Source organism: Triturus cristatus, chromosome 4_2 (genome assembly GCF_964204655.1).
Source record: "Triturus cristatus chromosome 4_2, aTriCri1.1, whole genome shotgun sequence".
Classification (NCBI taxonomy): Eukaryota; Metazoa; Chordata; class Amphibia; order Caudata; family Salamandridae; genus Triturus; species Triturus cristatus.
The window spans coordinates 636,882,632-636,908,878 of NC_140586.1; the positions used below are offsets into that span (position 1 = coordinate 636,882,632).

At 44.5% G+C, this 26,247-nt stretch overlaps 1 protein-coding gene and 1 pseudogene across 1 annotated transcript in view; one reads left to right on the forward strand and one right to left on the reverse strand.

Annotated features, from left to right (window-relative positions):
- Positions 1-20,340, reverse strand: part of LOC146834787 (interleukin-12 receptor subunit beta-2-like) — a 745,756-nt gene extending 725,416 nt beyond the window's left edge. Inside the window, exon 1 of the mRNA XM_085602323.1 lies at positions 20,158-20,340. The gene's annotated coding sequence lies outside the window, so the exon portion shown is untranslated. The remainder of the gene's footprint in view (positions 1-20,157) is intronic.
- A 1,487-nt stretch (positions 20,341-21,827) lies between these two features.
- LOC146834789 (peptidyl-prolyl cis-trans isomerase NIMA-interacting 4 pseudogene) lies at positions 21,828-22,213 on the forward strand (annotated as a pseudogene).
- The last annotated feature ends 4,034 nt before the right edge of the window (positions 22,214-26,247 follow it).

A 26,247-nucleotide genomic window follows, 5' to 3' on the forward strand; every position in this document is an offset into this window, starting at 1 on the left:
CCTCTAAAGTCCAGCACATTCCCTTCTATTGCACAGACTGGAACAGGAATGGTAGGTATTACGTCCGCGGGCCATGCAGGTATGAGCAGTGGGGTGGTGGGGCCTGGTGATGGGGAGTTCAACAGAAGATGACACGGGAAAATGAATTATTTATTTAATTTACCCTCGTAGTCTGTCGAAATCTCCCTCACCCTGCCCCACCGCTCTTACCTGCACAGGCTGATGCTGAGTATTACCCCTCCAAAGTCCAACGCTTTTCCTACTGTTGCACAGACTGGAGTGGGAAATTTAACTCCCATGAAGTCCAACGGTTTCCCTACTGTTGCACAGACTGGAGTGGAAATAGTAAATTGAACCCTTCCGAAGTCCAACGCTTTCCTAACTATTGTGCAGACTGGAGTAGAAAGAGTTAATGTAACCCCGCCGAAGTCCAATGCTCTGCCTACGGTTGCACAGACTGGAATGAGATTAGTAAATCTTACCCCTCCAAAGTCCCACACTTTCCCTACTGTTGCACAGAATGGAGTGGGAATAGTAAATATTACCCCTCGAAACTACAATGCTTTCCCTACTGCTGTACAGACCGGAGTGGGAACAGTAAATCTTAACCCTCCGAAGTCCAACTCTTTCCCTACTGTTGCACAGAATGGAATGGGAATAGTAAATCTTATCCTGCCAAAGTCCAAATCTTTTCCTACTGTTGCACAGACTGGAGAGCGAATAGTACATTTATTCTGCCAAAATCCGACACGTTCCCTACTGTTGCACAGACTGGAGTGGGAATAGTAAACTTTACACCTCCGTAGGCCATCGCTTTCCCAAATGTAGCACAGACAGGAGTGGGAATAGTAACTATTACCCCTCCGAAGTCCAATGCTTTCCCTACTGTTCCACAGACTGAAGTGGGAATAGTAAATATTACCCCTCCGAAGTCCAATGCTTTCCCTATTGTTGCACAGACTGAAGTGGGAATAGTAAATATTACCCCTCCGAAGTCCAATGCTTTCCCTATTGTTGCACAGACTGAAGTGGGAATAGTAAATATTACCCCTCCGAAGTCCAATCCTTTCCCTACTGTTGCCAGACTGCAGTAGGAATAGAGAATGTAATCCCTCGGAAGCCCAGCACTTTTCGTACTATTGCACAGACTGGAAGAGGAATGGTAAGTATTACCATCCGCGGTCCGTGCAGGTAAGAGCGGTGGGTTGGTAGGGCCTGGTGGGGTGGGGATTTTGACAGAAGATGATGAGGGAAAATGTATTATTTATTTAATTTTCCCTCGTCGTCTGTTGAAATCTCCCCCCACCCAGCTCCACTGCTCTTACCTGCACTGGCAGAGGCTGAGTATTACCGCTCCAAAGTCCAATGCTTTTCCTACTGTTGCACAGACTGGAGTGGGAAATTTAACTCCTTTGAAGTCCAACGCTTTCCCTACTGTTGCACGGACTGGAGTGGGAATAGTAAATTATACCCCTATGAAGTCCAACGCTTTCCCTACTATTGCACAGACTAGAGTGGAAAGAGTAAATGTAACCCCTCAGAAGTCCAATACTTTGCCTACTGCTGTACAAACTGGAGTGTAATAGTTAATCTTACTCCTCCAAAGTCCACTGCTTTACCCACTACTGACAAGACTGGATCGGGAATAGTAAATATAACCCCTTTGAAGTCCAATGTTTCCCCTACTGTTGCAAAGACTGGAGCAGGAATAGTAAATTTAATTTCTCCGAAGTCCGACACTTTCTCTTCTGTTTCACAGACTGGATTGGTAATAGTAAATCTTACCCCTCCAAAGGCCAACACTTTCCCTACTGCTGCAAAGACTGGAGTGGGAATACTCAATATTACCCCTCTGAAGTCCAATGCTTTCACTACTGCTGCACAGACTGAAGTGGGAATAGTAAAAATTACCCTTCTCCCCCCCAAAATCCAGCGTTTTCCCTGCTGTTGCACAAACTGATGCGTAAATCGTGAATGTTACCCCTCTGAAGTCCAATGCTTTCCCTACTGCTGCACAAATTGGATTTTTGTTTTATCACAATATTGTTGCTTTCGATTGCGTCAGTGATACCATTTTATTTGTGGATGCTTATGCTAGTATGCACACGTAGGTGCGTGCAAGTGTATGGTCAAGAATGAGCATATTCAGTCTTCCAGACACACACCTTTGGACGTGTATGAGGATGCAGCTTCATATATTTGTGTACATGCAGTACATGTCAGGTGTATCTACACATGCACCAATGCTTCTACTCACTTGTCCATGTACATATAACTCTGTAAAAATGGCTGTTTATCTGCACTTGTGTATGCATAGTGATCTTGTATGTATGTGTGCCTTCGCACATCTGTGTATTTGCTTATGAAGATGTGTCTGTGCCCACCTTGGTTTTTTTTTTCAAAGTTTTATATAGCGCAAACTTGACCCAAAGGTATCAGAGCGCTTTACATGAACACCACTTGCATTACATAAGGACACATTCACTTTTTATAGGCAAGGGGAGATTAAGTGATTTCCCCAGAATCCCAGGATGTTGAGCATCGTTGCCCACACTAACACCCGGTTCCCCAGAAATGAGGTTAACCGCCCTAACCGTTAGGCTACATACACTCCATGTTCAATGCATACTTTATTTTTTTATTTTGGTGTTACCCAAGGCCTTTTTATTATACTAAAACTATATGCATAATCTACTTACTTATAGGAGTTTTCAGCCACTGGCGTAACGAAAATTGAGGGGGCCTCCCTGCATGGAACGTGACGGGGCCCCCTCCGGGCTCAATTAAGAGCTCTCCGGCAAGAGTGTTGTGCTGAGGGGGCCCCCTGGAGCTTGGGGGCCCCCCGCACCGCAGGGGCTGCAGGGGCCTGTGTTACGCCCCTGCTTTCAGTCAGTCCTTTTCATCTATTGGTCTTTTGTTGTGACATTCAAATATTTCTTCTGACCACTAAAGCATACAGCATGGGGCAATGTCTCAGCCCACTTCAGCCAGTGGCACACTCCCTTGTGAATCACTGTGCTCTGTTATTTCACCAGAAGCTCATCCACACACAAAATAGGTCCCTTTAGTGCTAGGGAGAATTATGGCAATGTGTGCTTTTTGACTAAAACATATTTCTGATTTCAGCCGATGTTTTTTTTCTATATTGGCGACATGCCAGCAGTTCCCTCCACAATGCAGTTTTAAAAAACTATGGCACAACAAAAGGCAAAAAACTGTGATAAAGCCAAAGGGTGCCAGCCGACACCAGACCTATTATCTTTTCCAATCGTTGCTTCTGAATCATGACCATAAATAATAAACCACTAAACCATTGGTGTTTGGTTTGGAAATCACAATGTTGTTAACGTCTGACAGTTATTTGAAGAAATCAAACAGAAGACAGTTTAACGATTTGGTCTTATCTGCTTGAGATTAGATGAGATCTCAACATTACAACATGACACGAATAGCTCCTGTTAGGGATTATTGCACAGTAGGATAGTGGGGACACGCTCAGATCATTACCTTTGGAAAACCCTTGTAGGGTCTCTCTATTTAAAAATCACATTGGATTTAAAATATTATTCAGTCTTATTTTATGTACCTCTATGTTGTCTGACTATTCGGGATAGTTAGGGAACATACGTAGCAGAGATAATCCACCTGTTTAATTAGTTATTTAAAAATATGAAATAATATATGTGGCTACTATCGAAAGTCATTGATTTGTGTCCATATTGTTATAAGGATTAGGAGTGTGGAAATGAAAATTTATATAAATTGATACAAACCCAGGAACAACAGATATTACTTTTGCCATGCCATGTGTGTGAAAATACCAGATCAGTGTGACTTAACATGCATAACACATCCAAATCTGATTTTTATTATACTTCAAAGGTTTCAATGGTTTTGAGCGAAATGCAAATCAGACATAATTCTCAGTGCAAAAGATGCTAAGGAAAGAGCAGTGATGTGTATCATGCATTTGCCCCATACCCCTAATGAAAAAATACTGGGATGCCGTATATTGATTTATTGAGCTTAAATAACGGAGATATTTTGGTCCAGGTTTATACGCATTGGATAGTTATTTTAAACATATGTTAGTATTGTATCTATAACTTTGACCCTTTGTCAATTATTTAACATGCAGCAAGTTATTGAAGATACAAATGTAGTGACAACACCCCAAATTATCAGAGTGTGCGTGCACGTGTATGTGTCTGTCCGAATTTTGATTTATTTAGTAGAATATCTGAGCAGCTGGTGAATGCCTAAATAGCACACATTTAATATTCATAATCTGTCTTTTGAGTTGGTGACTGTTGCACTTGGCTGTGTCTGCAGAGTCATCCTCAAACGTTTGTCTTTACCCTCTTGTTTTCTGAACCTGTTTTTGTTGGCTTTAAGTACTCTGCGTACTATACCACTGATAACAAGTGCTAAAGAGCTAGTGATCTCCCCTCTAAAAATTGTAAAATTGGCTTACAATACAAACTGTACATAAATAATAGATACTGTCACCAAAAATGTATAACATTTACAACATACAATAATGCACTGTTTTCTTAACACACTATTTTTTGTGTTCAGCCCTTTTGCTTTCACTGAAATACACAAAGGGTTAAAGTACCAATCTTTGATTTTACACAAAGGGTTAAGATACCAATCTCATCAATTTTCTAAAACAAGTTTCAGAACATGCCGACACATTTTTGGGGACAATATCTATTATTTATGTACAGTTTTGATTTATTATGTGTTTTGATGTTGAAATGAATAAGTGTTTCCTCCATATTCAGACGCTTATAAATATAAAAAAAATAGCTCGTAAACTAAAAAGGAAACAAAGTTAAATAAATAACAAGATCCAAGAAGATTCTAAAGTTGGTTCTTGTAGTGTATCTGTTTGAATTGAATAGCAGGACCATGAAACAGTTGCGAGGACTTCTTCAGTAGTTCAGTAGCCCTACCTTGCTACAGTCCCAGGCCCAAACCTCACTTGAGATAACTTTTACAAAGTTGGCATTTTCTTGTCCTAACCATTTGTTGCCTTCAGCATGATCCTCGGTCACATGACTGGGTGTAGCTAGTAGTTGGTCTTTGTGTATTGCTTCCAGACAGTGAGGCAAAGGGAAGATAGGTGTTGACAGGATGGCACACTTTGATTTAACGAGGGGGAGGAGCTGTCACCTACCACATTTGTACATCACAAAGGCTCTGCCTGATCACTCTCACAAAAGGTTTGTCACTAATCTATTGTAACCCCAAACAAGCTGGTGCCAACAAAGGGATGAAGGGGGTGCCTGATACCTCAGGGGGGTGGAAACCTGCAGAAGCTTCCTACACTTCAAAGTGGGCACCAGATATAAATGTTGGACCCTTAGACCCAACTCTTCAGTACACTTTTGGACCTGTGGACTCTGCTAGGGAAAAGGACAGCTGTGCTGCTGAAAGGACTGCCACTCTGCTGGGCCGCTCTGAAGGACTACTGCCCTGCGACATTTACTGCTCTCTTGTCTGGGTGAGAAGGACTGAAGCAACATCTCTTGAACCGTTAATCCCAGAGTGACTCCAGGTCCCAGTTGGCTGGCTTCCTGATCTGAAGCCTCAGGGACACCATATGCTTCCAACAACCTTGCACCGGCACCTGGACTCTGCAATCTGTGAGTCTACCCTTCCAAGCAGTGCCGCCCCAGTTCTAGGCCTGGGGAAGGGGGCCTGACGATGCTCTAGCAGTCCATCTGTGGTTCCAACAGAACAGGTGTCCTGCTGTGTGGTGCCACCCCAAGCAGGATCAAAACATCGCCTCTGCTGGGGGGACTTTCCCGGCGTGAGGACTTCACATCCTTCTCGCAGCCCGCAGCCTCATCGGATCCGCCGCTGTGCAACGCATCCACAATGCAGGCCCTCACACCGCAAACCTCTCATCGATGACACCCATGACAATGCAGGTCTCTGCATCACAAGCCCCACAGCTTCTTTCGCGCTAACTGGTGCGCGACGCATCCTAAAAATAGCACTTCACATCGTAAGCCTTCTCGTTGGCGGCCTCCTCGAAGAAGATGCAGGACCGTGCATCACAGTCTTGCAGCTCCTCGGAACCGATGCTGTGTGACACATATCCAAAAATGGTCCTGCATCACCTCGGCTTCGCAAAGCATCCTCAACACAGGATGCTGCCACTCTTCTCAACCAGGATTTAGGGTGCTCTTGTTCAGCTGGCCTAACTGGATCCCTGTAGCTGGCCCGTGCTCCATCGCAGTCGGCCTGAACTTGTGACTTTGCCCTGCTCTAGAGCAACTAGATATCCACAGTTGGCGATTTGTGCTTTTTGGCACTATTTTCACTTACATCTTTAAAATAGCATATCCCCGGTTCTCCTGATTAGAATTTTGTTGATGATTTATTGATTAAAAATTACTCTTTTTTACTAAATTGGTGTTGGATTTTGTCTGTGTTGTGTTTCACTTTAGTACCATTTGAAGAGCTGCATAAAAACTTTACACACAGCCTCTAAGTTAAGCCTGACTGCTCTGTGCCAAGCTGCGAGAGGGTTGAGCACAGGTTAATTTGAGGTATGCTTGTGCCTCACCCTGACAAGGATTGTGGTTCCTGCTTGAGTAGGCTTTCACCCCCCGCAAGCAGTAACCACATTTCCTCACAGGGACCATTTAATGATGGCATGGTCAACTAAGAAGCTCAATGTCTTTATAACATTTTAGAAAAACTAAAAACTATCTAATTTCCTAACAAATACTATCAATATGTAAAATGACCTCACTACAAATAATCACACTTTTGCAGAAATGTACTTACTATATCAATTATAACAGATCTCTGGCTGTTGTATGTCATTTTTTGTGAATGCACAGACGTACGCACCTCTTCAACTGCTATTTGTGCCATACAAATTCTCTAAATAAATAAATCACAATAATTAATTAAATGTGTGGGCCTCTGAATTCAAGTCATAATTTCTACTTCCCCACTAAAGTAAAGTTGTGTAAATAAAGAATTAAAATACGCAGGAAAATCACCTATTCTGGAAATGCCCATCTCAGAATTTTCAGTCACATCAAACTCCAACCTTCTCATAATCAACAACACCAAGAATGTGAACGACTGTACTCAACTAGGTCCAAACTGTCTAAAGATGTGCAACATTCTTGACCTTGTCTGTTGAATACAGTCCAAGACAACGTACATAGGCCAACTTCTTGTTAGTGAGGATGAGCTGGTTGATGGTAGCGAAAGAGTCCGCTTTCAATGCTGACCGTCTGAGCTCTGTTGACTGTGCCTGACCCCGTTCATCATCTCACCTCTCTTGGCCATACCTCCTTGCTGGAAAGAGTCTCTTGCACAGACTAACAGTGAGAATGAGTTAAGGGTATGGATGACCTTCCGGCTACTTTCACCTTACAAACCTTCTGGTGCAATGTCTCAAGGCTTCCTTCCCTCTGTCATTCATATTAACTAATGGAGCTGCATAAAATTGGCTCTACCCTCGTTATTATTGATTAGGCTGCATATGTATATTATGGCCTTATGTATTCATGAAAAATAATGTAATCTGTGAGAGAAAAGTGCACTTAAAGTTACACGTGATGCGTGCATGTACTGTAATCACACATTTTTACTTGTGTGCTACTAATGCTTTTAGTAATAATAAGTTATAGTTTACATGTCTGTTTATTTGCTCTATTAAATTGAATGCACGTGTATTAGTCTTATTTAGTCATAACGTGGATTGAAGCTCCCATCTGTTAACTTGACCAAATGCCTGAAGCACTTGGACTTCACAATGTTTAACCTTCAGCATGAATGTGCACTTGGATCTGGTGTTTTTCTTTCTTTTCCAGGTGCCTGGTACAGTGGCTCAAGGATGGGAAAGATGGCACCATGTGGCGAAGTAGATATGTTTGTGTGAGGGGAGTCAAGGATGAAAGACATTACGACCAGAAGGGAGGCTTACTGTTTGTACGACATGGGAGCATACATTCAAGGTCCTATAAAAAATATGTGAAAGCAACAAGAAGAGGTATTGTGGTTTTGAAGTAATAAAATCTTGGAGAAGGAATTTCGATTAGGTCATGTGCAAGGAAATGTTCTTTGAAAGCATCCTTTCATTGGGTTTACAGTGATAGTTTAGGAGAGCCTTCAAGAGTATAACTATGCAATGTGTGTGATCATGTGTAGCACACTAGGCTGAGACTTAGGAGAGGTTCAGACCTCTGTGCCCTGTATTTCTATTGCATGGCTTTATGCTAGATGATAATTTATTCAGAATCTCCTACTGAAGTTTCATGCTGACACCTTTCTCGCTTCACTATATAGATTGAATTAGAACACACTTTAGCGTTTATAGGCTACAATTTTACACCCTTGGAGACTTCGTGAAAGGCATCAAACCAATAGCTATTTGTAGTTCAATAACTTCGGACTTGATGTCCTAAATATTAGCAACAAAAGGCCTGCAATATCAAGAAATTCACAGTCTACTTCTATCATTAACCAATATAGTAATAAAACAGTTAACAACAGAAACCCAAGTGTTTGCCTTGACACCAAGCTAATCTGAGCCTGCAGGTGGCATTAGTGGCAATCACTGGCAGCACCAATGAGTCTGGCTTTTATTACTGAAAGTGTTTGTTATTTGATAGAAGCAAGCGTGTCTGTGTTTATATTTGTGTGGGGTTGTATGGATGGGAAAATCAATTAATGTCAGGGGTTGAGTGTGTGGGTCAATGTGTTTGATGTGGTGGGTGAATATGAGTGATTAGGTAAATGTGAACTGAATGCTTAATCCAGGTGGTGAATAAGGGGGCTAGGTGGTGGAAGACTGGTCGAAGGTGAGCGGGTGGTTGAAGATTGCTGATAAAGTGGTTAAAAGTTACAAAGAACCCCGGGTTTTCCACCCTCAGCACCACACATCACCAACACGTCCCATGCGCTAACAATCCTGTCATTTCAATTGAAAACCACCAACTACCCATCGGATTATCAGAAACCACTATAAAAACGAACCACAAAGAAATCTGTCATACTCTTCTGACGTCAAAAAGGCGAAAGGCCAATGATAGAGTGAAATAAACATCTATGATGCCATGCATTCATATAAATGCTCATGGAATTGCCCTAGCTAACACCTAGCCTCATCAGTCCCATGTGAAGTCTAGCATGTGCTCTTCAGGTGCTCTCTTGCCCCAGAGGTCCTTCCAATCTATCACCTACAGCTCCCTGGAGGGGATATACTACCTACTGGGCCATCAATGTGAAGCAGTTCAATGAAAGGTGAGATGAAAGGTTGGTCATAATCACTGTGTTTGCCCTTCTTGCCGATGCTGTTTGCTCTGATCTTCAAGAAGATTCAACGGATGTCTCTGAAAACATGCTTGTGCACCGGGCTGACAAGGCCACTCTCATCAGTGCCTCTGGAATTCAACACATACCCTTTGGGGGTGGATAAGGAGCAGGCCAGCTTGTTATTGCCAAACAATTTTTCAGAGACATATCGCCTGGTGCGAGTGAAAGTGCCACCAACTGTGCCCAGTCACGGCCGGCATGGCTCACGGGTGGGGGGGCCGGTTGTCGTGCAGGGGATCGGAAATTTTAAAAAACTTACCTCAAGGCTGGGTTTCGGGTCTTCTCTGCTCCTGCTCTCCTGCCTCTGACAGGAACAGGAAGTAGGCAGCCAGGCTCTCTCCACTAAGCCACGCTGCAATGCAGCCTTGTGATTGGTCTGAGCGCCATGACACGGTGCTCAGCCAGGGGCTGGAGGGGCAGTATGTTCTCCATGCAGGCTATAATGCAGCCTGTATGGAGAACAAAGGAGTGCGCATGACTGTGGGCAACCTGAGAGGGCCTACCAAATAGTCATTGAGCACTTTAAGAGTGGGCAACCCACTCCTCTTCTGCCTGCTCAGAGAGCAGAGCAGCCCCCCCTCACACTGCAGAGCAGCAGGACACAAAACATAAAATGACAATGACTGCAAGTTATTGTCATTTTATGTTTCTCACTGCTTAAAAGCTCCTCCGCAATAACGGAGGAGCCACCCCTGACTGCGCCTCCTTGTGGGGCACCAGCAGGATCTCGTCTTTTTTTGACCCGCCATCCCTATAAGCAAGTGGAAGCCATTGACACTCCCTTTTCTGTGATCCCTGCCTACCTGCCAGGTATTTCACTGAATTCAGAGCTGCCACACGTTTGGTGATTGTAGAGCAGGTAAGGTGATCTTATAGCCCCTCTCAGAAATCCTTTTGTTTTTTATTAACAAACTTCTGAATTTGTGGTTGGTTTCTGAAAAACAAAGCACAAATGACCCTGCTAGCTTTCTCCAAGTGCATGGGGGCATTTGAACATTTTTCCTGGTCAGGATCGCCACATTTTCTCTGGCAGTCGTGAACAGGACAGAAGACCAGCCTAAATAGGGAAGGTTTTTTTGACGTACAGTCATCAAGAGCGTACAGGTCATCGGTCAGAGGTTTCCTACAGTAGAACCAGCAGAGGCTCTGGTGGCATCAAACAAGCACTTTGCCCTTAATGAGATGGGGGAACTGTTAGTTTGGTTGGGCAGGATTTATGGGGCAGCTACCTGATGCTCTACCAGACTGTAATCAAGTCATTACTTACTTAAATATAGTTTTCAAGTAAATGATAATGGTATGTTTATCTGTCTCTGAAGCAAGATATATTTTGTTTTAGTTATACATGCTTTCATAAACTCAATTTTTATTCTTTTTTACCTCGTTTATTGGGCACCCTAATCCTATAATTCATCTGTCCGTCAGTACTATTTATAGTTTGGATTTAGTCTGCAGGCTAAATGCAGGAAACCAAGCTCACCATGCTGATCTTGCCAAATCTGCCATCTATGTCTGACACTATTAGTTCTCCCACTAGTCTTTACCATCTCTCCTCCTCTTTTCCTATCTCTAGCTTGACAGTGCTGCTGCCTGCAATACCCATGTTTCCATTGTACAGAGGAAGCTTTGAGTTATCCTCTCAGACATTGGAGTGGTTGTCTTCAACCATTGCTCAGTGAATTTGTCAATCACATCTTGGATCAGTCTAGGGGAGTATACATCTCTCACTCGGTACTACTGGCATCAAGGTGTATTATTCTGCACCTTAGAAAGTGTTTCCATTGCAATGCATGAGGTACTATTTTCCATCTAAAAAGTACACTCATCATCACTTTTGTCACAATTCAGTATTTGTCTCATAGAGGCATTCTACACAGAAAACAATATACTTTTTTAGGCGTTTGCAATTCTTTTGTCAGAAATCAATGCATGCCGGGCCCTATCATTGCTGAATCTTTGGCTTTTCTTTTTTGCACAGTCGCCTGCTCCAGGATCGCTGCCCAAAAGTCTTGTAAAATCAACAGCAAAACTTTCAGTCTCACAAGACTTGGAAGTGGCCATGTTGGACTCAGGCTGTCCACAAACCCAGATTTACAATCACATAGTATGTCCTGGATTTAATGATTCATGTGAGCATATATAACTTTAACATTTAAGAATAATTTGTTATACCACATTAAAGCACCCCCAAATTGTAACTTCAATGCACTTTTCCATACAATCAAAATAAATCACTATTCAGAAATAAAAAATAAATAACATACTTCATCACAACAAGTATGTGGTGTGGTTGTCACACTTCACTTATGAAACCTACTTTTTGTTCAGGGCTAGAATATTTCAGACTCTTATCTGGCACCCAACAAGCCTCATAAACCTTCTCTTATGTAAAATATTTAGATCCATTGTCAGAGAAGTGGCATATGCCCAGCCAATTGCAATTGTGATGGCCTAGAGGTTCGGTGTGTATTCACTCATAACCCCACCCACATTTTTAAATGACCACTGATGTATCCACAACGCCAAGTTCATGTCTTTATCTGGACCCACATTCCTGAGTCATCTTTGTCTGACACTATCAAGTGTTTCCTTCTTCCTTTCATCACCTCACATTATGATATCACCTTCTCCGGTTTTTGCTTCACAATTGGATCTCCTGAGCCCTCAGCCTGAGACCATCTAGCTCTAAGCTCCCCTTCTCATTTCTAGTAAGTCACCTTCCTATGCTCCATAGCCGCCATCTTGAGCCTTAGCTCTTCCCTTGCACCCTGCTAGGTGTCCACACCTCTTTTCTTGGAGCCTAGACAAGCGGTATTTTTTACTACTAAACACCTCTTATCTGCCACGCTCTAACTGTCATTGATTTCTACCTTTGGCTCACTCCAATTCCATTATGGCCTTCCTCTTTTCTTGTTCCACCATTGAGTGTTTTATCCTCCCTCACAGCACTGTTGTGTAACTAATTGTAACGTGGTCCTGATGAGAATTCTCAATGGACATTCGCTTCTCTCCTCTACTCCTACTCCTCCTTCTTCGGCAGCCAGCTCATCCCATATTCTCCTGGACAGGCTTCAAAAATTAAAGAAAAATCAAATCCGAACAAGTCTCCATGCACACATGTTAACAGAGTACTTAAAATCCAACATTATCCCGCTGGAATTACAAATCTGCAATATCCCTGCTATCTTCAGCAGCCGGTACCAAGTAGTGGTACATACTGTCACTTGCATCATGTCAGAGACTTACAACAAAGAGCTCCTTTTTATTCCACAGCATTTCTGCGATGTCAATGTTTTCAGCATACTACTTCCCATTACATACCCATAAACCACTCCCTCCTTCTTTCCCTGCACCCCCTTATTTCCCTGCACACTATCCATCCTTCTTTCCCTGCACCCCTTCTTTCACACTATCCCATCCTTATTTCCCTACACCCCCTTCATCCACACCATCCCTCCTTCTTTCCCTACACCCCCTTCTTCTACTCTACACTATCCCTCCTTCTTTCCTTGCACTCCTTCTTTCCCTGCACACTACCCCCCTTTTTTCCTTGCATCCCCGTCTTTCCCTTCACACTATCCCTCTTTTCCCTGTACCCCTTCTTCCGCACTATCCCTCCTTCTTTCCCTGCACCCCTTCTTCCACACTATCCCTTCCTTCTTTCCCTACATCCCCTTCTTCCACACCATCCCTCCTTCTTTCCCTGCACTCTCTTCTTCCACACTATCCCACCTTCTTTCCCTGCACCCCCTTCTTCCACACTATCCCTCCTTCTTTCCCTGCACCCCCTTCTTTCCCTGCACATTATCCCTCCTTCTTTCCCTGGACCCCCTTATTCTACACTATTCCTCGTCCTTTCCCTGCACCCCTTCCTCCACACTATCCCTCCTTCCCCTGCACCCCCTTCTTCTACTCTACACTATCCCTCCTTCTTTCCTTGCACTCCTTCTTTCCCTGTACACTATCCCTCCTTTCCCTGCACCCCTTCTTTCCTTCACACTATCCCTCCTTCCTTCCGTACACCCCCTTCTTCTACATCATCCCTCCTTCTTTCCCTGCACCCCCTTCTTTCACACCATCCCTCCTTCTTTCCCTGCGTTCCCCTTCTCCCACGCCATCCCTCCTCCTTTACCTGCACCCCCTTTTTTCACACTATCCCTCCTTCTTTCCCTGCACCTCCTTCTTTCCCTGCACACTATCCCTCCTTTCCCTGCACCCCCTTCTTCTGCACCATCCCTCCTTCTTTCCCTGCACCCCCTTCTTTCCCTGCACACTATCCCTCCTTTCCCTGCACACCTACTTTCACACCTTCCCTCCTTCTTTCCATGCACTCCCTTCTCCCACACATCCTCCTTCTTTCTCTGCACCCCCTTCTTTCCCTGCACACTATCCCTCCTTTCCCTGCACCCCCTACTTCCGCACTATCCCTCCTTCTTTTCATGCACCCCCTTCTTCCACACTATCACTCCTTCTTTACCTACACCCCCTTCGTCCACACTATCCCTCCTTCTTTCCGTGCACTCCCATCTTTCCCTGCACGCTACCCCCCTTTTTTCCTTGCATCCCCGTCTTTCCCTTCACACTATCCCTCTTTTCCCTGCACCCCTTCTTCCGCACTATCCCTCCTTCTTTCCCTGCACCCCTTCTTCCACACTATCCCTTCCTTCTTTTCCTACATCCCCTTCTTCCACACCATCCCTCCTTCTTTCCCTGCACTCTCTTCTTCCACACTATCCCGCCTTCTTTCCCTGCACCCCCTTCTTCCACACTATCCCTCCTTATTTCCCTGCACCCCCTTCTTTCCCTGCACATTATCCCTCCTTCTTTCCCTGGACCCCCTTATTCTACACTATTCCTCCTTCTTTCCCTGCACCCCTTCCTCCACACTATCCCTCCTTCTTTCCCTGCACTCCATTCTTCCACACTTTCCCTCCATCTTTCCCTGCACCCCCTTAATTCCCTCCTTCTTTTCTTGCACCTCTCCTTTACTCACCGCTCCCTCCTTCTTTTCCTGTAAATGATGCAGATGTCCCTTGGTGCCATCTGAGTAAACAGAGACTCCTTCAGTCTTCCTTGTACAAATGTAGGTCCTGATCCAGACTTTGGCAGATGGACAGTCCATCACAGACGTGACAGATGTCCTATTCTCAACATTATAAGTGCACTATATCCAATGGAGCTTGTAATGCAGCAGATGGGATATCTGCCATGTTTGCAACAGAATACCAATCCACCAACATCTAACTCTAAGTCTGCTGAGGTCACTGAATTTCCCTTCTTGTCAGTGAGTCACATCCGGTTGCTTAAATTGTTAGAACAAACGGTACCATGGAAATCTGTTCAGTCATCATTATTTAACTGATGGAGATAAGCTATGCGTACGGCTGCTGTTTTAGAACGAACAGCTCAGAAATATTCTGAGAAATACTTCAGTTAAAGAAGAATTGCTTGCTTTATTAATTTTAGGTTGGGTCTACTAGACAGGGCATGCAGTGGCATAACAAAAGTTGAGGGGGCCCACCTGCAAGGTTCATGGAGGGGCCCCGCTCCGGATTTAATCTGGAGCTCTCAAACCCAAGTACTGTGCTGAGGGGCCCCCTGCAGCTCAGGGCCCCACCACACCGCGGGTGGGTGCTGCGGGGGCCTGTGTTACGCCTCTAAGGGCATGAGCTCTCTTTTGTACCGCAAATTGTGGCTTAGCGTGAACAAAGAGGTCCTTTGAGCCCGTTCAGTGATTATTATTGGTTGGCTTTCCTTGTCACTGTCATTTGCCTGCTTTTATACGTGCCATAGCTTGTTAATTTTTTCTTTGCCTTTTCATAGACCACCGCCTCTTCACCACCGCTTAGACTGGCTGGCATCTCTGCTTCCATGGCTTGCTATTCAAGCATTACTTTTTCTTTTGTGTTGAACACTCCATGAGAGTGTGTGTGTTTTCAACTTGTCGCCCTCGTGAACTTCACTTCCTTTGTTGCTTTCAGTTGCCACCCCCCTCCCTGATGGGCTCTCCCATGTGCTTCCCCCCATTATGCCCAACACTCGTGCCCTCCGAGTTGCTTCCTCGTCCCTCCCACCCCGTGTTGCTTTCGCACCCTTTCCCACTTTCTCCAAAGTGTTGTTTCCATGTTTTTTACCACCCCACCCTTGCCGTGTTGCTTTCAGTTCTCCTGGTAAGAGGCGGGTGTTTTAAAGATGAAGGTGACACAGAAAGAACACTGGAGATGTGCAGGTCTCGCGGAACTCACGTGATAGTCATATATCCATGCTCTTTTTTCAGTGCTCCAGAGCTGTGCACATTTAGCAGCAGTCCCCGGTTGTGTGCCTCAAGGAGCAGTTGAGGGTCGTGCACCTCTCATAGGTGTCTGGAAATGGGCACCGATCTCAGGCCTCCAGAGTTGCTCACCTTTAAATTCACTCCTGAGTTGTGCACCTATTAGACCGATCTCGACATATGCATTATCTGCAGCAACACAAAGCTGAGCACCTCTCCCACCTGTTTGTGCAACCTGTCTCTTTATACCTTCTGTCTCTATAGCAAGGCCCACTGTACTACAAAGGGTCTTTTGCTCCTTCTACCCCTCTTCACCACAATGACTTGCAGTTTTTTAAATTGTTAGCGCTTAGACACAATTAGGTTCGCATGGACCGAAAAGCGAGTGTGTCCTTAACACTTTGCAGATTACGTTGGTCTTGGTTTGATAGCATAACATCAATGGTGGATCTCCCTCCAGATTGTGGTGAGGAGCTACTGATATTACCACTGACCAAAATCCAACTGCCAGCTGTCAGCAATGAGTGCTCAGTCATGCCACCGACTTTGCACCGCCTGGGGCTTCAAAGACCAAGGATGCGCCACGAGTTGAACATTCCTGATGATGATCTCCCGCCGGCAATCTCAGCAAACCCTCCAGTATCCTTTTAATCACACTATACCACTCATCTGGCTATGTGAATATTTTATAAGACACAAGATCAGAGCACAAGTCCTAAAAAAAGAGGGGGGGGGGGTCTAACCAAGTTAGGCAGTATGCAAGTGGCATCATGGCGAGTGACATCACAAAGCATGACATCATGGCACGTGACATCAGAACCTATGACATCACAGCTAGTGACATCACAATGAGTTACATCAGAACTGAAGACCTCACACATATGTTTAGCAGATCTATCATGAGTACATTGAGCACATTACAATATTTAACAAATGAGATTTTGCGTCGATTTGTGCCGATGCAATATGCGGGTTTCACCTTCTATATTTATTTTTTTAAACTCTGCCACAAAGAAAGTGGCAACAAGGAGAAATGTGCCAGTAAATCTGTTCTACTTAATTAATTGCAATGTCTGCATTTTAAAATATCTTACGTGGAAGAGGTGTGGCGCAGCGGCCAGGGTGCCTGACTCCGGACTACGGGCTTCACGATTCGATCGCCGGCAGCAGGTTAGCCCAGCACCATGTGACTCTGGGCAATAGCTTGCTTAATCTTCCCGAGGGCCCCCAGCGCCGGGACAGCACTTCGGAGGTAGCTGTGCGCTTTACAAATACCTGTATTTCATTTTAAGACACCTGCTGCAGAGGTCTTTGTGTTTGTTCCCTTTAAATCTCAAGGAATAATAGTAACGGTAAGATAACTCTGTAGGTTAACACATTTGCTGCAGAGATTTGGGGGCATATTATCAAGGACGGCATTAAAAATTATCGCCGGTTTAGCGGCAGAAAACTGCTGCTAAAACGGCGATAATGGGCTTGATAATATGCCGCAGAGAATTCCAATAGAAGTCCATGTTCTGGTGTCAACATGAACTTCTATTGGATTTCTCCAGGGCATATTATCAAGCCCATTATCGCCGCTTGCTGACCCCCCAGGATATAGCGGCATGGATTAGCAAATTTAGCGGCACAAATATGGAAATTTAGCGGCACAAATATGGAAATTTAGCGGCATTTTCCAGCACTTCATTTTACTCATAATCATTCATTCTCAGCCTTAAATCAATGGAAACTGTTTTAGCAGAGTATTCCGCTTTGAAATAGGTAACCTGGGATATGGAACAGATGAAGCAGCCCACAGGTGAAGGCTGTTATCCCTTGGAAATGCGATCCTCCATTTGCTTTAGTATAGGTTCTGAGAATATGGCCTGGTAGCATCCCATAGGAAATGGCATTCCAGAACATACCTTAGTGAAATTAAATATTTGCCTAAAATCACACAATTTCAGCATGGAAGCCATGATTTTATCCAGATCAAGCACCCCGTCTCCCCTCACATTTGGGGTGCCATGTTACAGCCAGCTCGGAAAGCCAAGGTCAGGCAGTCCAGGCCAGGGCCTTTGTTGGACCCTTTAACTCTGTTCCCATGATGTCCCTCAGCGGCTCTTTTCTGGCCTCGTGGGTTGTGTCTGCTCTTGGGGGCTGAGTGAAGGAGCAGTTGTGAGGGCCTGTGACCAGCTGGGAGCAGCCAATTCGGCCCTCGTAGAATTTACAAAACGCTGGGAGCAGTGAACTGCGCGTGCCTCAATTCAATATGAAAATGCATCCTCAAGGTGGGCCTCTGCTAAGAAATTACTGTCAGGGTCCTGGTGGCACAGAAGCGACGGGTTTAATGCACTGGAGCAAAGTTCCTGCAAACTACGAAATCCATTTGTAAGTGCATTGAAGCGACCAATGGCACAGGAGATGCCCATTAGGTAGCTCTGTCCGAGCCTAAAACCTCAACACTGACAGATGCACGACTCAAACCGACAAAAAATAAAGAATGTAGCGACTCCACAAAAGTATTTAAAAACAGTAAAACTGCACGAGCTAATTAAACACTTTCAAAGGGTTGAAGATGCAATAGACGCAATGATAAAAAATAGATAAATAAATTGTTTACTCAAGAATGGATACACATCTCCAGCTAATTCGATTCAAATTTAACTATTTTGGCTAATCTGGAATAAACTCCCCAAACCATTTGAGGGGAGAAGAAACTAATCGCTACGGTAAAGATAAAAAGAAAAACAACAGATCTTTATACTCAGAATGTCTCCCTGGGTGACATCAGCGGGAACATGCATTTTAGATAAAGTAGTTCCCAGCAGTTTTAATTTTACCCCAAAATCCAAGGCTAATATTCACAACAAACGAGATTAACCTGGACTCGAGACTGTCTATATGATGTATCTTGGGAACTGCCTGGCCTACATGAAGAGAAATGATGCACCAGTACTAAAGAGGTGTTTGGTTTTGTCTTTGATTTCGCAGGCACTTTTGTAAAAATTGCGGAATTTTTGCAAAAGTGCCGATTTTGCAGCAAACCGCGAAATCGCGAAATCCTGGAGGGTCTGTTTTAGTGGCAGTTTTCTGCCGCTAAACCGGCGATAAGTTTAACGCCGTCCTTGATAATATGCCCCTAGGTTTGTGTCTATTCCCAGTTTTAAATCAAAGTAGCATAGAGGGTTAATATGTCTGCTGCAAATCACATCATGTAACACGCAGATGACAGACTTTTATTTTATGGAAATGAGTAAGTGGGTAACTGCTTTTAACACAGAGATCCTTTTGTTACTTGCAGTTCATACCTTGCAATCCTACTACTATAACACAGTGAACTATAAAGGGCATGTAACTCCCACACCTTTTAACCCTCACGGCCTTCTGTAACACAACCTGGACATTGATTTACACACAAATAATTTATTGTCAATATATAATGTGTGCGTGTAATGTAAAGTGCTCTGACACCCTGCAGAGGGATGAGTAGCTCTATATAGCGATATAAAAGAAATAAAACAGAACAGTGGTATCTAAATTGGTATTTGTGTAAATACTTGAACAGACCAACACATCTGACATTATTCGCATCTAGGTGTGGGGTACCTGATGGCTCCCAGCCAGGATACCCCAACAAAAGGAGGCCCCATGAGCCTTTAAATCCGGCCTTTGTTTTGGGCTCAGTTGGAATTTAACATAAGAAGGGCTCCCTCCTCGCCTGCACACTGCTGCTCGGAAGGAAAGCAGACGAGTGCGGGCAATTTTGAAACTTTGTCTGGTGTCTAAAATTAGACCAGGCCGAGTTTAGCATCTTTCTGTGGTTACCATCTCCTTGGCAGGGCAGACGGTGCCCACCATGTGAAAAGAGTGGGTAGACGCCGTCTAGCCACGTGTATCCTCGACTTGTGCCCTTCATAAGATCAGATGTAACTTGTGCCTTTGTCACTATCAGACTTCAGTTTTTCTACAATATGAATCCTTTTCTACCAAGAACTGATGCAGCTGTTGATTCAACAGGAGAGAAACATTTAACTATCAATTTTGCAAAAACGCACACAAGTAAATGTTTGGATTTCATACATCTGGTCAGTAGCGTAGCAAGAATGCCATGGTTCCTGGGGCAAGGAAAATGGTCCCGGTGACCTCTGTTAGGGTATGCAAATACAACAATTATCAGGGTACAATGGGCCCGTCAGCGCTCTCTGCTCCGGTGCTACTGCACCTGCTGCACCAATGGTAGATCCGCCGCTCCATCATGTAGAAACAACCCACACCTCCTATATGGCGCTTATTTCAATATTAACTCTGAGAATGTGTAATTATGTTATACAATATTAACATTTAAATAAATGTAAATAAAAATATTATTTGCAACATTAATTATGTTACATTTTCTAAGCTAAACCTTGAGAGTAGTGCAATCTCAGAGGGAAATAAATACAACACGTGCTGAAAAAGAAGAGCTCGGCAGACAAAAAAGGCTTACAAAAGAACCGATGTATGCATGCATTTTAAATCAATATTAGACAGAGGTCTGAAGTGTCGTTTACCTGCTACTGTCTCAGGACACTTTCACTTCCAGCTCTGCGCCCACACGTTTCACTGACGGCTGCATGAACAGTCTCCCCTCCCGCGGCGGCAGGCCATGCAGTGAGCCGCGCTGCTCACCACTCTGATAATAAAGGAAACCACTCAGCGAATGCGTGACCCACATACGTCGACTCGGAGACTCTGGAAAAAAGAATGAGAACGCTGCAACCTCAACCTTCATGTATGCAAATGACTCACAAAAGGAAAAACCTAAATTAATTAATATCTGCAGTAGAAAAAATTGGCAGGCAATAATATGTATTAAGTCTAAAAGCAGATTTATTTCATGAAAGTTTTCGTTATTGACACAAAATGTACTGTTGTACACTTTTATTTAAAACGATGTTTTTCCTTGGCTGCTATTCCTCGGTTTGTTTTCTGTGTTTTAGGGTTCACTTTAGAGCAGGGGTCTCCAACGAGTAGCTCGGGAGCTCTGGTAGCTCCCCAGCACCCCTCTTAGGGGTGAAGCCAATCTCACTACCTATTTCAGAGGGCCTGTGCATATCAAAGACCCTCAGAGTGGCAGCCAGCCAAACCAATGCCACAGCCTCATAATATAACACTCATACACTTTGTCATCCTACTGGGTCTGCTACATGACCATCTTTTCCACTCGCAATCTAGCAAAGTCACAAGGAAATTGGCCATGTTGTAGGCCCTGCTCTTTCAGTGGCACTGTGGGTGAACAATGGGCCAGGAAAGAACAGTAGCAGCAGTAGCCACAGCAGTAGCCAATGAGGGCCTGCTGAAGGGTGGGACTGCAGCAACTGAGTGAAAATGTGCAGGGCCGGACTGGCTGTAGCAGGCAGTGGGTGTTTTCCCGGTGGGCCGGAAGGGCGGGGTTCGGTTTTGTTACTGGGGACCGGTATCAGCCCCTGTATCAAAAGCGGGAGCGGTGCTTCTCAATAGCAATCCCCCCGCCCCCCACCGCTACCGGGGCCAGTCGAGCAGATTTCCAGGGCTGGTTGCTGTTCTCTGTCCTGCCGTGAAAATGTGCGAGTTCAGCGCATGAGCAGCCAGCTGCTGAGGAGAGCAGGGTCTGCATCCAGAGCAAAGACAATTAAGAGCCTCACTTGCATGCATGTGTGTGTGCACTTTTAAGTGTCAGCCTGGCATTGTGTTTCTTTCCTAATAAACAATGTTGCTGCCTAGAACTTACACCTAGAGTCAGTGACCACCAAAGTATATGCTGTCCTAATTATAGTCATTCCTTACATAACGTTGCAGTATGGCACCTTTACCACGCAGCTTTTACCACATGGTACCTTTTTCGCACACACTTTACCATGCAGGTAAGTACCACACAGACTTTCTTTTAGGTTATTTACAATGCAATCAATCAATCAATCAGAACATTTGTAAAGCGCACTACTTACCCGTGAGGGTCTCAAGGCACTGCAGAACTTAAAGGCAAGTTATTTATTTCTTTTTTAAATTACTTAAGCACTAACTGTGTATGTATGTATGTATCTATCTATGTATGTATGTATGTATGTATGTATGGATGTGTTAGAAATTGGGTTCCTGATTGACTGGGTGTGAGCTCTGGTTAAGCAGTACCCACAATCCTAGTCGTTCGGGCATTGAGTGAATCTGTGCATGCAGGCAGTGCACGCTGTAGGCTGCGGACATGCCTCCAGAGGGGAAAGGTGGTGCAAAAGCAGCAAAGGTGGAGTAGCATCTGGCAGTGATATGGCGATAAAAAGGCTCAGGCTCCCAAAGGAGGCACTACAGTAAAGGATCGACACATTCTCTGTGAAAAACATGGCAAAGCAAGGGAGGCCAAGGAAAAGCTGAAAACAGGAGTACCATTCAGCGAGATGGCTACACAGTATAGTGAAGACAAAGCCAGGCAAGGGGAAGACGGGTTGGATGACCAGAGCATCCATGGATGGACCTTTTCAAGAAGCCGCCTTTGCTTTGCATATCAGTATCATGGACAAGCCAGTGTACACAGACCCTCCTGTCAAAACCAAATTTGGATACCACATCATCATGGTGGAGGGAAGAAAATAAACATCCAATACAGTAAAAAATATTGAATTACCTCCAAGATCAAATGTACCAGTCGGCAGGATTGCCTGTCTCAAGTGGCAAGACCCAACTACACAATTTGTCCAACCAATTGAAAAATATTAAAACCTGGATGAAGATATGACACAAACACAGATTGTAGAATCGACCACAGTTCACTACTTTGCATAATGTGTTGTGTACTCAGTAATTAGCAGGCTATTCTGTGCTTTACTGTAAAGACAGAGAGCTTGAAGAGATGACTCTCCTCCTCCATGTAATTGTATTTGTATGGTATTCTTGGCCAGGGGCGTTTCTACCATTAGGCAAGACTAGGCGGCCGCCTGGGGCGGCAAAAGGACTAGGGCGGCAAAAGGAAGTTGGGACATTTGCTCTTGTGTGCGCAAAATTTATGGCTTCCGCGGTGCCCACAGATGTCTGTAACAATCAGGGCTGTCAATCATTCATAGTGCAAACGCGCTACTTATGACAGCCCAGTTTCTTGTTTCTGGCCTGCCCCCAGAGAGAATGGACCAATGATCTCACGAGGGGCAGGGCTGTCATCGTTTTTTTTTTCACTTTTGAATCCCTGCATTTGCCTTGGCACGGGCACGCAGTAGACCCGGAGTGCTGTTGTCTGGAGCTCGAGAGAGGCAGAGTCAAGAAAGTCAAGGCAAGGTTTGGTTGGCCTACCCTGCAGCCTGCTTCTGTTGCGTGTGGGAGTCCCTGGGTGCCCAGCAGGTGTATTAAGGTAAGATCAGTGGTTGAAGTGTCCACTTTTCCTGCTCTGCTGCTGTCAGCACCCCCCTCTCTTTCTTCTCTTATTCCCTTCCTTTCTGTCTCTCTCTCGCAGCTCCTCACTTGCTGAAAACCATGCTTCAACCTGTTCCTGCCATACTTTCTTCTCAAAAGGGGCCGCTTCAGGGACTGCAGCCTCTAGCTGTCACGAGCCCAGGAGGAAGGCGCCAATGACCGGCAAGCAGTTTAGTGCGCCAGGCTGTGCAGGCGCGCGACATACGCACAACGCGCCCAGGCAAGAACCTGGGTAAAAACTGGGCCAAAAGTGGGCCCTTCTGCGACCGAACAAGGCTGGGCTGGGCCCCCCTCTTGGCCCCTTGCTTCTCCCTCAACACTCACAATAGGGAAGCACTAGTTACTCTCACCTAAGGCACAAGGTAAGCCCAGTTCTTCAATATCGAACTATCCAATAAATACTATGGGTGCCCTTGACAAAGAAATACCCTCAGTTGAACAGTCTAGGTTCCTGTAACCGCACTGCCGGGACATCGAAAGTTCCCTCCACAGTGCCGCCCTTTCCTCCACAGGCCCCGAGAACATCTCTGGTTGTGCGGTTAATGTAGCTAACTCGTGTGTTCACCACACTTAAGATGCAGTTCATTACATTTCTCTCTCCGAATCTTTCACAGACCCGCCTCTTAAACGCATAAAACACCCGAACCCAGCTTCAATAAACGTCTCTTAACCTCTGCTTCCTCTACTTTCCTTTAGTCGTTCCCCTGTGAAATGCATCCAAAGATGGAAGAAACACTTTTATTGAAAATATCCTCTTTTTCTTGCATTTTTCTGTTCCAAAGTGCAGCCTTGGGGCCAAGAGAAAAACAGGTGCAAAATACGAAAAATAATAACAAAATAAAGCATTACAGAGTGGCCGCTAAGTGGCCTGATTGGATTTATTCTCACCCAAACACATTATTGCCATTTTCTCGTCATTCTTTGAACAGCATTGATTTTCCCGGGTGTGGAAGTGCACCATTTGTGGAGGTTCTGTAATACCTGGTTGATGACTGGAGTGGAAAACTTTTAATGTGATCCTTATCAGCTCTTTTCCTTATTTTAGTTTATAAAATGTGAACTGCTGCTCTTTGTTCAGGGATGTTGTTTTTTTAAACTATACTACTTATCTTTTGTAAGGATTTAAGCAATGGACGTTGAAACGGGTAAAAGGGAGGGGGGGGGGCATTTTTCAATTCTAGCCTAGAGCGGCAAAACACCTAGAAATGGCCCTGTTCTTGGCACATGCTTATCCACCACAGGTTGATGTCAAGAGTCCTTCCTCATCAGTTTCACCAAATACCTAACAAATCACGTTTGTAGAGATATACTAACTTGGGGCATAAAAAAGCGAGAGCCATGACAGGTTGCCAAGGTATCCAGAAGATGGTTTTCATGCTCAATGGTTATCCTGAAAACCTGGCATGGCTGTGGGCCTCTCGGACCCCCTTTAGACTCCGTGGATCTAGGCAATATTTTTACTTGTATCGCAAACAATACTTTGCCATATTAAATCACTATGACAGGCGAGAAAGTACAGATACATCACACTTAAGTGTGTCACAGAAACATCTGTTGAATATAAAAGTAAAACATCCATAATTTTCTAGCTTGGAATTAATAGAGATTGCCTGCTTTACATCTTCTCCCATAGAAGGAAGAGGAAATAGTAAAGCCATCTTCAGTGTTGTCTGTCCATTGGGAAGAAAGTTGTTGGATCTTTTAAATGAGCCCTTTTAAAATATTGTCAAAGACAGTTATGCACATATAACATAAATAACATGCTTACGATGCCTTTTCAGTTGAGAAAGTCAAAGCTTAAAAACTATAAACGATTTAGTACCCCCATAACATGTCAAATAGTTGGTTTGCAAACAAAATTGATATACAGTTTATTTTTTGAAAACTCTAAATTATATTTGATTGAGCAAATTTTGAGATGTTTTAAGCAGTAGTTCCAAATATCTTGCAGACTCTTTTATGGCACCGATTTGTTTTTTGTTTATTAGGTCATGCTTTCCTTCATTCAAATCTTACAAAATCGTATTGTTTGTCCAATAATAGTCAGATTAAGCCACCAGCAAACCCCAAATTAACCTTTACTCACCCTTTGGTAGCGTGGCCCAGAGCAGTCAGGCTTAGCTTGAAGGCAATGTGTAAAGTATTTGTGCAATACTTCAAACAGTAAAAACAGTGAAAGCACCATACAAAAAGATCCCACACCACTTTAGAAAAATAGAGACTATTTCAATAAATAAACTAAGACCAAAATGACAAAAATCCAATATGTAGAACTTGAGATATTGTGTTATAAAGAATAAACTGTAAAATAGTACTTATTAGCAAAAAGTACTTACTTGGGATATCGTGTCATGCTGTAACAGGACAAAGTCAAGAGTTTAGGCCGACTGCGATGGAGCGCGGGTTGCTACAAGGACCAAGGTTGGCAGGCTGAACCAAAGTACCTTAATCCCGATTGCGTTGATGTTGAAGGTGCGTAGTGCGTAGTGCAGACGGGGTGACGCACTGGTGCTGATCCAAGCAGCAGAGGCAATGCACTGGTCCTGATCTGTGCAGCAGCAACGATGCATCGGCTCCCATGAGCAGGGTGATGCGGTGCAGAAGTTCGGCATCCTCATCAAGGCTGCCATCGACGAAGATACAAGGACTCTGCACAGGGATGCGCATCGGGCAGTAGTGGTTCAAAAAGTTATGCGTCAAGTCCGATCCACGTGGCAGCAGCGATATGTTGGTGCTGATCCACACTGCAGAGGTGATATGTCGGTTCAGATCCACGCAACAGAGGTCAAGCACCAGTTCCGACCTGCACAGTTGCAGTGATGCATCAGGTTGACAGAGGATGTGTTCTTTCTGCTGAAACAAGCACCTCTGACCCAGTTCAAAAGGTCTAGGACTGGGGTGGCACAACTTGGCAGGGCAGACTAACAGAAGGCAGAGTCCAGGTGCTGAAGCAGGGTGGTTGGAAGTCTTTTAATTCCCTGAGACTTCAAATCAGGATGCCAGCCAACTAACCCCTAAAGTCACTCTGGTCTTGGTTCAAGTGATGCAGGTCCAGTGCTTCTCACCCAGGTAAGAGGGCAGCAGGCATAAGGTCAGCACAGCAAAGCAGGAGTGGCAATCCATTCAGCATCACCGCAGTCTTTCTTCCTGGCAGAGTATTCAGAGGTCCAGAAGTGTACTGAAACGGTGGGGTATGAGGTTCTGCTCTTACACCCAGTGGTGTC